Source organism: Delphinapterus leucas, chromosome 5, assembly GCF_059928025.1.
Source record: "Delphinapterus leucas isolate spDelLeu-1000000601 "Yukka" chromosome 5, BTC_Dleu_Yukka2, whole genome shotgun sequence".
Taxonomy (NCBI): domain Eukaryota; kingdom Metazoa; phylum Chordata; class Mammalia; order Artiodactyla; family Monodontidae; genus Delphinapterus; species Delphinapterus leucas.
Genome location: NC_143133.1, coordinates 75,837,228 through 75,850,174, shown reverse-complemented (window position 1 = coordinate 75,850,174; position 12,947 = coordinate 75,837,228). Strand labels below are relative to the sequence as shown.

Genomic DNA, 12,947 nt, shown 5'->3' with positions numbered 1-12,947 from the left:
TGCTCTGCAACAAGAGAAGCCACTGCAATGAGAAGCCCGTGCACCGCAACAGAGAGTAGCCCCCGCTCGCTGCAACTAGAGAAAGCCTGTGCCCAGCAATGAAGACCCAACACAGTCAAAAATAAATAAATAAAAATGATGACGATGATGATACTAACACAGACAGTATTTTATACCTATTAATTCATTTATTTCTCACCTGCATAACATTTTTATTTCTATTTCACTAATGGAGAAACCAAGGTATTGTGAAGTTTGGCATTTTATTTAACTTTATATAGTTTGTAAGTGGCAGAGCTGGGATTCAAACAAAGGTCCTATCTATCTACACAATACCATGAAGTACTAATCAAGCATTTCCAATGAATAAAGCTTTGTCTCTTATCAGGCTCTTGGAAAATCAAAAAAATATATGACAACCAGTGCCTTCAATTAAGGCTTACAATCAAAAAGGAAATAAAACAATCATTCATTAATTCGTTATACAAATATCTCTTAATTATATTATGTAAGACAAAGCAAAGAGAGAGACTTCCGGGAAGATGGCGGAAGAGTAAAACGCGGAGATCACCTCCCTCCCCAAGAATACACCAGAAATACATCTACACGTGGAACAACTCCTACAGAACACCCACTGAACGCTGGCAGAAGACCTCAGACCTCCCAAAAGGCAAGAAACCGCCCACGTACCTGGTTAGGGCAAAAGAAAAAATAAACAGAGACAAAAGGATAGGGACGGGTCCTGCACCAGCGGGAGGGAGCTGTGAAGGAGGAAAAGTGTCCGCACACTAGGAAGCCCCTTCGCGGGCGGAGACTGCGGGAGGCGGAGGGGGGAGCTTCGAAGCCGCGGAGGAGAGCACAGCAACAGGGGTGCGGAGGGCAAAGCGGAGAGATTCCAGCGCAGAGGATCAGGGCCGACCGGCACTCACCAGCCGAGAGTCTTGTCTGCTCACCAGCCGGGGCGGGCGGGTCTGGGAGCTGAGGCTCCGGCTTCAGTCAGAGGGCCAGGAGAGGACTGGGGTTGGCGGCGTGAACACAGCCTGCAGGGCCTGCAGGGCGTTACTGCACCGCGGCTAGCCGGGAGGGAGTCCGGGGAAAAGTCTGGACCTGCCGAAGAGGCAAGAGACTTTTTCTTCCCTCTTTATTTCCTGGTACGCGAGGAGAAGGGATTAAGAGCGCTGCTTAAAGGAGCTCCAGAGACGAGCGCGAGCCGTGGCTAAAAGTGCGGACCCCAGAGACGGGCATGAGACGCTAAGGCCGCTGCTGCCGCCACCAAGAAGCCTGTGTGCGAACACAGGTCACTATCCACACCCCCCTTCTGGCAGCCCGCCACTGCCAGGGTCCCGGGATCCAGGGACAACTCCCCCGGGAGAACGCACGGCGCGCCTCAGGCTGGAAACGACACGCTGGCCTCTGCCGCCGCAGGCCTGTCCCGCACTCCGTGACCCTCCCTACCCCCGGCCTGAGTGAGCCAGAGCCTCCGAATCAGTGGCTCCTTTAACCCTGTCCTGTCTGAGCAAAGAACAGACGCCCTCCGGCGACCTACACGCACAGGCGGGGCCAAATCCAAAGCTGAGCCCCTGGGAGCTGTGAGAACAAAGAAGAGAAAGGGAAATCTCTCCCAGCAGCCTCAGAAGCAGCAGATTAAAGCTCCACAATCAACTTGATGTACCCTGTATCTGTGGAATACATGAATAGACAACGAATCATCCCAAATTAAGGAGCCGTGTGGATGAAAGGCTCTTGGTGCTGCAGCCAGGAGTTAGTGCTGTGCCTCTGAGGTGGGAGAGCCAACTTCAGGACACTGGTCCACAAGAGGCCTCCCAGCTGCATATAATATCAAACAGCGAAAATCTCCCAGAGATCTCCATCTCAACGCCAGCACCCAGCTTCACGCAACGACCAGCAAGCTACAGTGCTGGACACCCTGTGCCAAACAACTAGCAAGACAGGAACACAACCCCACCCATTAGCAGAGAGGCTGCCCAAAATCATAATAAGTCTACAGACAGCCCAAAACACACCACCAGACGTGGACCTGCCCACCAGAAAGACAAGATCCAGCCTCATCCACCAGAACACAGGCACTAGTACCCTCCACCAGGAAGCCTACACAACCCACTGAACCAACATTAGCCACTGGGGACAGACACTAAAAACAACAGGAACTACGAACCTTCAGCCTCAAAAAGGAGACCCCAAACACAGTAAGATAAGCAAAATGAAAAGACAGAAAAACACACAGCAGATGAAGGAGCAAGATAAAAACCCTCCAGACCTAACAAATGAAGAGGAAATAGGCAGTCTACCTGAAAAAGAATTCAGAATAATGATAGTAAAGATGATCCAAAATCTTGGAAATAGAATAGACAAAATGCAAGAAACAGTTAACAAGGACCTAGAAGAACTAAAGATGAAACAAACAACGATGAACAACACAATAAATGAAATTAAAAATACTCTAGATGGGATCAATAGCAGAATAACTGAGGCAGAAGAACGGATAAGTGACCTGGAAGATAAAATAGTGGAAATAACTAATGCAGAGCAGAATAAAGAAAAAAGAATGAAAAGAAATGAGGACAGTCTCAGAGACCTCTGGGACAACATTAAACGCACCAACATTCGAATTATAGGGGTTCCAGAAGAAAAAGAGAAAAAGAAAGGGACTGAGAAAATATTCGAAGAGATTATAGTTGAATACTTCCCTAATATGGGAAAGGAAATAGTTAATCAAGTCCAGGAAGCACAGAGAGTCCCATACAGGATAAATCCAAGGAGAAATACGCCAAGACACATATTAATCAAACTATCAAAAATTAAATACAAAGAAAGCATATTAAAAGCAGCAAGGGAAAAACAACAAATAACACACAAGGGAATCCCCATAAGGTTAAAAGCTGATCTTTCAGCAGAAACTCTGCAAGCCAGAAGGGACTGGCAGGACATATTGAAAGTGTTGAAGGAGAAAAACCTGCAACCAAGATTACTCTACCCAGCAAGGATCTCATTCAGATTTTATGGAGAAATTAAAACATTTACAGACAAGCAAAAGCTGAGAGAGTTCAGCACCACCAAACCAGCTCTACAACAACTGCTAAAGGAACTTCTCTAGGCAAGAAACACAAAAGAAGGCAAAGACCTACAATAACGAACCCAAAACAATTAAGAAAATGGGAATGGGAACATACATATCGATAATTACCTTAAATGTAAATGGACTAAATGCTCCCACCAAAAGACACAGATTGGCTGAATGGATACAAAAACAGGACGCATATATTTGCTGTCTACAAGAGACCCACTTCAGACCTAGAGACACATACAGACTGAAAGTTAGGGGATGGAAAAAGGTATTTCATGCAAATGGAAACCAAAAGAAAGCTGGAGTAGCAATTCTCATATCAGACAAAATAGACTTTAAAATAAAGACTATTAGAAGAGACAAAGAAGGACACTACATAATGATCAAGGGATCGATCCAAGAAGAAGATATAACAATTGTAAATATTTATGCACCCAACATAGAAGCACCTCAATACATAAGGCAAATACTAACAGCCATAAAAGGGGAAATCGACAGTAACACATTCATCGCAGGAAACTTTAACACCCCACTTTCACCAATGGACAGATCATCCAAAATGAAAATAAATAAGGAAACAGAAGCTTTAAATGATACATTAAACAAGATGGACTTAACTGATATTTATAGGACATTCCATCCAAAAACAACAGAATACACATTTTTCTCAAGTGCTCATGGAACATTCTCCAGGATAGATCATATCTTGGGTCACAAATCAAGCCTTGGTAAATTTAAGAAAATTGAAATTGTATCAAGTATCTTTTCCGACCACAACGCTATGAGACTAGATATCAATTACAGGAAAAGATCTGTAAAAAGTACAAACACATGGAGGCTAAACAATACACTACTTAATAACGAAGTGATCACTGAAGAAATCAAAGAGGAAATCAAAAAATACCTAGAAACAAATGACAATGGAGACACGACGACTCAAAATCTATGGGATGCAGCAAAAGCAGTTCTAAGAGGGAAGTTTATAGCAATACAATCCTACCGTAAGAAATAGGAAACATCTCGAATAAACAACCTAACCTTGCACCTAAAGCAATTAGAGAAAGAAGAACAAAAAAACCCCAAAGTTAGCAGAAGGAAAGAAATCATAAAAATCAGATCAGAAATAAATGAAAAAGAAATGAAGGAAACGATAGCAAAGATCAATAAAACTAAAAGCTGGTTCTTTGAAAGGAAAAACAAAATTGATAAACCATTAGCCAGACTCATCAAGAAAAAAAGGGAGAAGACTCAAATCAATAGAATTAGAAATGAAAAAGGAGAAGTAACAACTGACACTGCAGAAATACAAAGGATCATGAGAGATTACTACAAGCAACTCTATGCCAATAAAATGGACAACCTGGAAGAAATGCACAAATTCTTAGAAAGGCACAACCTGCCAAGACCGAATCAGGAAGAAATAGAAAATATGAACAGACCATTCACAAGGACTGAAATTGAAACTGTGATTAAAAATCTTCCAACAAGCAAAAGCCCAGGACCAGATGGCTTCACAGGCGAATTCTATCAAACATTTAGAGAAGAGCTATCACCTATCCTTCTCAAACTCTTCCAAAATATAGCAGAGGGAGGAACACTCCCAAACTCATTCTACGAGGCCACCATCACCCTGATACCAAAGCCAGACAAGGATGTCACAAAGAAAGAAAACTACAGGCCAATATCACTGATGAACATAGATGCAAAAATCCTCAACAAAATACTAGCAAACAGAATCCAACAGCACATTAAAAGGATCATACACCATGATCAAGTGGGGTTTATTCCAGGAATGCAAGGATTCTTCAATATACGCAAATCAATCAACGTGATACACCATATTAACAAATTGAAGGAGAAAAACCATATGATCATCTCAATAGATGCAGAGAAAGCTTTTGACAAAATTCAACACCCATTTATGATAAAAACCCTGCAGAAAGTAGGCATAGAGGGAACTTTCCTCAACATAATAAAGGCCATATATGACAAACCCACAGCCAACATCGTCCTCAATGGTGAAAAACTGAAAGCATTTCCACTAAGATCAGGAACAAGACAAGGTTGCCCACTCTCACCGCTCTTATTCAACATAGTTTTGGAAGTTTTAGCCACAGCAATCAGAGAAGAAAAGGAAATAAAAGGAATCCAAATCGGAAAAGAAGAAGTAAAGCTGTGACTGTTTGCAGATGACATGATACTATACATAGAGAATCCTAAAGATGCTACCAGAAAACTAGTAGAGCTAATCAATGAATTTGGTAAAGTAGCAGGATACAAAATTAATGCACAGAAATCTCTGGCATTCCTCTACACTAATGATGAAAAATCCGAAAGTGAAATCAAGAAAACACTCCCATTTACCACTGCAACAAAAAGAATAAAATATCTAGGAATAAACCTACCTAAGGAGACAAAAGACCTGTATGCAGAAAATTATAAGACACTGATGAAAGAAATTAAAGATGATACAAATAGATGGAGAGATATACCATGTTCTTGGATTGGAAGAATCAACATTGTGAAAATGACTCTACTACCCAAAGCAATCTACAGATTCAATGCAATCCCTATCAAACTACCACTGGTATTTTTCACAGAACTAGAACAAAAAATTTCACAATTTGTATGGAAACACAAAAGACCCCGAATAGCCAAAGCAATCTTGAGAAAGAAAAACACAGCTGGAGGAATAAGGCTTCCTGACTTCAGATTATACTACAAAGCTACAGTAATCAAGACAGTATGCTACTGGCACAAAAACAGAAATATAGATCAATGGAACAGGATAGAAAGCCCAGAGATAAACCCACGCACATATGGTCACCTTATCTTTGATAAAGGAGGCAGGAATGTACAGTGGAGAAAGTACAGTCTCTTCAATAAGTGGTGCTGGGAAAACTGGACAGCTACATGTAAAAGTATAAGATTAGATCACTCCCTAACACCATACATAAAAATAAGCTCAAAATGGATTAAAGACCTAAATGTAAGGCCAGAAACTATCAAACTGTTAGAGGAAACCATAGGCAGGACACTCTATGACATAAATCACAGCAAGGTCTTTTTTGACCCACCTCCTAGAGAAATGGAAATAAAAACAAAAATAAACAAATGGGACCTAATGAAACTTAAAAGCTTTTGCGCAGCAAAGGAAACCATAAACAAGACCAAAAGACAACCCTCAGAATGGGAGAAAATATTTGCAAATGAAGCAACTGACAAAGGATTAATCTCCAAAATTTATAAGCAGCTCATGCAGCTTAATAACGAAAAAACAAACAACCCAATCCAAAAATGGGCAGAAGACCTAAATAGACATTTCTCCAAAGAAGATATACAGACTGACAACAAACACATGAAAGAATGCTCAACATCATTAATCATTAGAGAAATGCAAATCAAAACTACAATGAGATATCATCTCACACCAGTCAGAATGGCCATCATCAAAACATCTAGAAACAATAAATGCTGGAGAGGGTGTGGAGAAAAGGGAACCCTCTTACACTGTTGGTGGGAATGTAAATTGATGCAGCCACTATGGAGAACAGTATGGAGGTTCCTTAAAAAACTACAAATAGAACTACCATATGACCCAGCAATCGCACTCCTGGGCATATACCCTGAGAAAACCATAATTCAAAAAGAGGCATGTACCAAAATGTTCATTGCAGCTCTATTTACAATAGCCCAGAGATGGAAACAACCTAAGTGTCCATCATTGGATGAATGGATAAAGAAGATGTGGCACATATATACAATGGTATATTACTCAGCCATAAAAAGAAACGAAATTGAGCTATTTGTAATGAGGTGCATAGACCTAGAGTCTGTCATACAGAGTGAAGTAAGTCAGAAAGAGAGAGACAAATACCGTATGCTAACACATATATATGGAATTTAAGAAAAAAAATGTCATGAAAAACCTAGGGGTGAAACAGGAATAAAGACACAGACTTACTAGAGAATGGACCTGAGGCTATGGGGAGGGGGAAGGGTAAACTGTGAGAAAGCGAGAGAGAGGCATGGACATATATACACTACCAAACGTAAGGTAGATAGCTAGTGGGAAGCAGCCGCATAACACAGAGAGATCAGCTCGGTGCTTTGTGACCGCCTGGAGGGGTGGGATAGGGAGGGTGGGAGGGAGGGAGACAAAAAAAAAAAAACAAAAAACAAAGAATAATAAACCAGTACCTTTCCTTAAAGTAGTTTTCAACTTAGAAGGAATCATAAACCTATAAGCAAATCACTGATTATTTGATATCCATAAAAGAGAATAAAGTTTTGAGGAATATCAGAGGAAATGTGGGAGAATCCAAGAAGAATTCTCTTTTCATGGCTAAAGAGATATTAAACTGGGCCTTGAAGGAAGGGTCAGATTCTGACAAGTAGAGGGAGGAGAAAAGATAGGGAGAATGAAGGAAGGAAGATTGAAGGGAATGTCTGGACACAGAAGCAAGGAGGCATGGAGCAGATTGTGTCTGGTCAGGCAGTGAGATCAGGCTTGCAAATACATCTGAAACTACGTTAGATGTGGAGGGCACTGCTCACAGCTAGCGAAGAACCATGAAATCTTTTCACTGGAGAGGAAGCATGGTCAGGGCTGGAGATTAATCTGTCAGGCATGTGGGAGAAAGACTGAAGCGGGAAGCCAGAAGGACAATAAGAAAGTTATGGCCAAAAGAAGTAAAGGGTATACATAACCTACCCTATTCTAATATATATATATATATATATTTTTTTTTTTTTAAATAAATTTATTTATTTATTTTTGGCTGCATTGGGTCTTTGTTGCTGCACGTGGGCTTTCTCTAGTTGTGGCGAGTGGGGGCTACTCTGCGTTGCAGTGCCCGGGCTTCTCATTGCAGTGGCTTCTCTTGTTGCGGAGCATGGGCTCTAGGTGCATAGGCTTCAGTAGTTGTGGCTCCCGGCCTCTAGAGTGCAGGCTCAGTAGTTGTGGCGCACAGGCTTAGTTGCTCTGTGGCATGTGGGATCTTCCCGGACCAGGGTTCGAACCTGTGTCCCCTGCATTGGCAGGCGAATTCTTAACCACTGCGCCACCAGGGAAGCCCTAAAATATTTTTAAATTTACAATAATTTAAGCAAAATGATACTTGCATAAAAATAGATCAGTGTAACCAAATAGAGAATTCAGAAATATTATCTAATACAGTGGTTCTCAATTTTTTTGGTCTAGAGCCCATTTACACTTTTTTTTAATTGAATAAATTTGATGTGTAACATTCTTTACCCTCTTAAAAAGTGACTGAGGGCTTCCAAAGACTGAGACATTTAAGAACATTTATTATTTCAAGTAAAAAGAACCCATTACATGGAAATACAAATATTTTTTATGACGAAGAACTATATTTTCCAAAACAAAAAAAATTGTGACAAGACTGATATGTTTACATTTTTGCAAATCTCTTTAATATCTGGTTTAAGAAGACACTGTTTTTTGGTTGAAGTATATGAAGAAAATCCAGTTCCCCGTACTAGTTGGAAAAGAGTATATTTCAACAGCTTTTTCAGATAATTGTGGATATTCTTCTTTGATACTAAAATAAAACTTGACAAAGGGTAGTTTCTTAAAAATAAGAGTTGCAGGCTTCCCTGGTGGCGCAGTGGTTGAGAGTCCGCCTGCCGATGCAGGGGACACGGGTTCGTGCCCTGGTCCGGAAAGATCCCACATGCCGCGGAGCGGCTGGGCCCGTGAGCCATGGCCGTTGAGCCTGGCGTCCGGGGCCTGTGCTCCGCAACGGGAGAGGCCACAACAGTGAGAGGCCCGTGTACCGCAAAAAAACCCCCAAAAAAACCCATAAGAGTTGCAATGTACAATCTGAAACTGTCAAGGAACGTTTCATACTCCATTACCATAAAATCCATTTGCCTATCTTACACATTGAATGAACCTTTTACTTGTGCATAATTTTGAACTTGCAGATTACTTAAAAGGTTCTGGGAAACTTTATGCATACCTGGGTCACATTTTTGAAAACCGTTGCCCTAGTATAAATAACATTGTGGTATATAATAACTGTGGCAGTGAACAAATAAAGGCTGGGGCAATCATGGGGGAGAGGCAGATTCTTACCCCATATTTTACATAGAAATATACTTCAAATAAGTTGAGGAATTATCTACTTTAAAAATAAAAAGAAACCACAAAAATACTACAGGAAAACAGTGGTGTGCTGGTAAATGTTTAACAGTTACCTCCTCAGAGAAAAAAGACTGATTTGTAGTGCTTGCCAATTTCTATGGTGTAAAAATTCCCACCATGGTCAATTTCAAACTATGAAGGTGATGGATCGCACTAAATGCAAAGTTAGAAAGAGATGTGTACCATCAGCTCTTGTGAGCCAGTACAAGCACACTACTGGGGGTGATTTTCTGAATTCTTTTGGGGTAGAATTTTCTAATCATAAAGCAATGGAAGAAACCTCAAAATAATAAGATTATGGGTTTTACCACACATAAAATTTTAACCTCAAGATAACCAAAACAAAATTAAAAGGCAAATTAGAATTCTGCTTCCAGTAATAGCAGAGTAGCTTGTATTGAACTAATTTTCTTGCCTATAACAGTTAGAGACTCTGAATAAAACATTGAAAACAAAACAAAACAAAACAGAACTCTTTGAAGGCACTGGAAAGAAATCAGAAGTAGGCAGAAACTAGACAGGATAAGACTCCTGAAAGAAGGAAAGCAGTTCATCCTCGCCCCTTCCTGATCATTTGGGAGAGCAAAGCAAGGTAGGTGTCTCAGTCTGGTGGGAAGGGAGAAGGCACAGTGGCCCATAGCAGGATGTTAGGGCCAGAGCATCAAGAGAAGGGTCGACCAAGTAAGAGGGATTGAGATATCAGAGATACCAGTAAGAGATCAGAGCTTTGGGAAGGGGCCTCCCAGTATGAAGTGTCAGAGACTGAGTGGCATAGTGCAGGGTGTAAGAGCCCATATGCAGAAAGAGGAGACAGCAGAGATGGGGGAATGATTATACACAGAGAGGACATGTATTAAGGGTAATGGGAGCCAGGTTTTTAACTTTCAGAGACAAGCATTACAAATAAGGCAAGGGAGGAAAAGAATGAACTCGGTAGTGTTGGATCAGAATTGGAGGTAAAGGTGAAAAATCATATATAAATCGATATGGAAATAAATATAGATGAAAATGTGTGTATGTATGTGAATAAACACCAAAGATTCATAATCTTACCCTAATTACAAGAAACATTCAGACAAATTCAGTTTGTCCGCTATTCTATAAAATAACTGGATGGTAATATTCAATAGTGTTCAAGGTCAACAAGGCAAAAAACGATTGAAGAACCATTCCAGACTGAAGGAGACTAAAGATACTTGACAACACATGATTTTGAACTGGATTATTCCTCTATAAAGGATATTATAGAGGAAAAATAAGTGAAACTTGAATGGGGTCCGAAGATGGATACAATGAGTGAAGAGATTAAAGGTCCAAGGGAAATATGTAAATTATATATATTTTTAAAAAACCAAATGGAAATCCAAGAACTGAAAAACACAGCATCTAAATTAAAAATCCATTGGATGAGATTAACAGAAGATTGCTCATTGTGGTAAAAAGAACTGATGCCATTGAGTAGAGGTGAATATAAATTATTTAAAATAAAGCATATAGAGAAAAATATTGAAAAAAAATAAAACAACCTCAGTGATCTATGGTATAGAATATGATGATATAGCACAGGTATAACTAGAGGCCTCAGAGAAAGAATGACACAGAAAAAAAGTCTGAATAAATGATAGCAGAACTATGGAAAAATTTGAAAGCAACATCCCACAAATCCTTGAATTTCAGGGAACCACAGGTAGGACAAATACCAAGAAAACTATATGTAGGCAAATTTAGCCATACTGCTAAAAACCAAAGATAAAGAGAAAATCTTAAAATAGCCAAAGGAAAAAGACACATTAAATATAGAGTAAAAATTATAATTTTAGCTGGCATCTCACCAGAAACCATGGAGGCCAGAAGATCATGAAAATATACTCTAAAGCGTTATCAACCTAAAATATGTTTGCATATCCAACAAACATATCCTTTACAAATAAAAATAAAATAAGAACATTTCCAGAGTAACAAAAACTGAATGATCCACTCTATAAGAAATGGTAAAAGAAATTCTTAAAAACAGTTGAGAAAAAAATAAACAAATACAAAAGTTGACTCTTTGGAAAGATTAGTAAAGCTAATTTGTTAATCCCTAGCAGGTCTGATCAAGAAATAAAAAGAGAAAACAAATTAACAAACAGGAATTAAAGCATCACCACTATATATCTTAAAGCTCTTAAAGAGAAAAATATATATATTACCATTAAAAACTTTATGCAAATAAATTCAACATAGAAGAATGGACAAATTCTTTTAAAATACAAAACAGACACAAGAAGAAATAAAAAATCTGATTTGACCTATACCCTAAAGGAATACCTGAAGAAATTTAATTCATAATTAAAAACCTCCCCATAAAGAAAACACTAAGCCCAGATTGATTTAAGGGTAAATTATCTCAAATATTTAAGGAAGAAATAACATGAATCTTACACAAATATACAGAGAATAAAAAAGCAGGAAATACTTCTCAACTCATTTTACAAGACCAACATAACCCTAATTCCAAAACTCAACAGATATATTTTTAACTATAGATCACTATCCATCATGAACATAGATGCAAAGTTCCTCACTAAAATATTAGGAAATCAAATTCATAATGTCTGGGCTTCCCTGGTGGTGCAGTGGTTGAGAGTCCGAGGGGACACGGGTTCATGCCCCGTTCCGGCAAGATCCCACATGCTGCGGAGCGGCTGGGCCCGTGAGCCATGGCCACTGAGCCTGCGCGTCCAGAGCCTGTGCTCCGCAGCGGGAGAGGCCACAACAGTGAGAGGCCCACATGCCGCAAAAACAAAACAAAACAAAACCAAAAAAACAACTCTAAGCAACTATGCACAGAAGTCTGCACATTAACAAAATAAAGAGAAAAGATCATTTGGGCTTCTCAGTCAAGAATAATACTTATTCTTGTATCTTGATTATGGTGGTTAATGAATGGGTATATATATTTGTTAAAAGCTTATTAAACTATACAAGATCTATACATTTAAAATTTTATACATATATTATAATTTTAGTATGTTATATATATTATTATTATATAAATTATAACCCCAAACTTTCAAGTTACAAGCTGGGAAAAATATGCACATCATATATAACAGATGAAGGATTAATATCCCTAAGATGTAAAGAATTTTGTGAATCAATAAAAAATGAACAGACCAGTAGAAAAATAAAGCCATGAACAGACAAATTTAGAAAAGGAAAATACACATGGCAAATAAATGTAGAGAACGATGTGACTTTATTAATAATCGGAGAAATGAAATTTCTCCTAATCCATGAGGTCATTATACCAACATGTCTCTCCCCCATCATTCTCAATCTTGATTATTTTCTGAGAATAAAAATTCTAGAAGTAAAATGACTGAATCAAGGGTATGAACATTTTTGAGGTGATTCACATAAAGTTCGAAAATGTGTTACAACAAAAGTGATTTTTATTTACATATTCACTTGCATTATTTGGGCTGCCTTTTTTTTATTGCACATAATATATTAATTATTTATTTTACAAAATATTAATTTTATAATAAAATAGATCTCATTAAAATAGTTATGGATTAAGTGAGCTATGAAACCAACCCCTTTCTTTTTAAGTTTTGTAGTCCTAACAGCTATTATAAAAAGAGACTTGGTATGACATTCATAGAGGTAAAAGGACTTCCTACAGTGTACCCATACAAAGTCTCTGGT

At 39.0% G+C, this 12,947-nt stretch overlaps 1 protein-coding gene across 1 annotated transcript in view; it reads right to left on the bottom strand.

The window, feature by feature from the left end:
- The window catches only part of SPMAP2L (sperm microtubule associated protein 2 like), a 66,581-nt gene that overhangs the window by 5,476 nt on the left and 48,158 nt on the right, over positions 1-12,947 (bottom strand). The gene's annotated exons all lie outside the window — the stretch shown is intronic.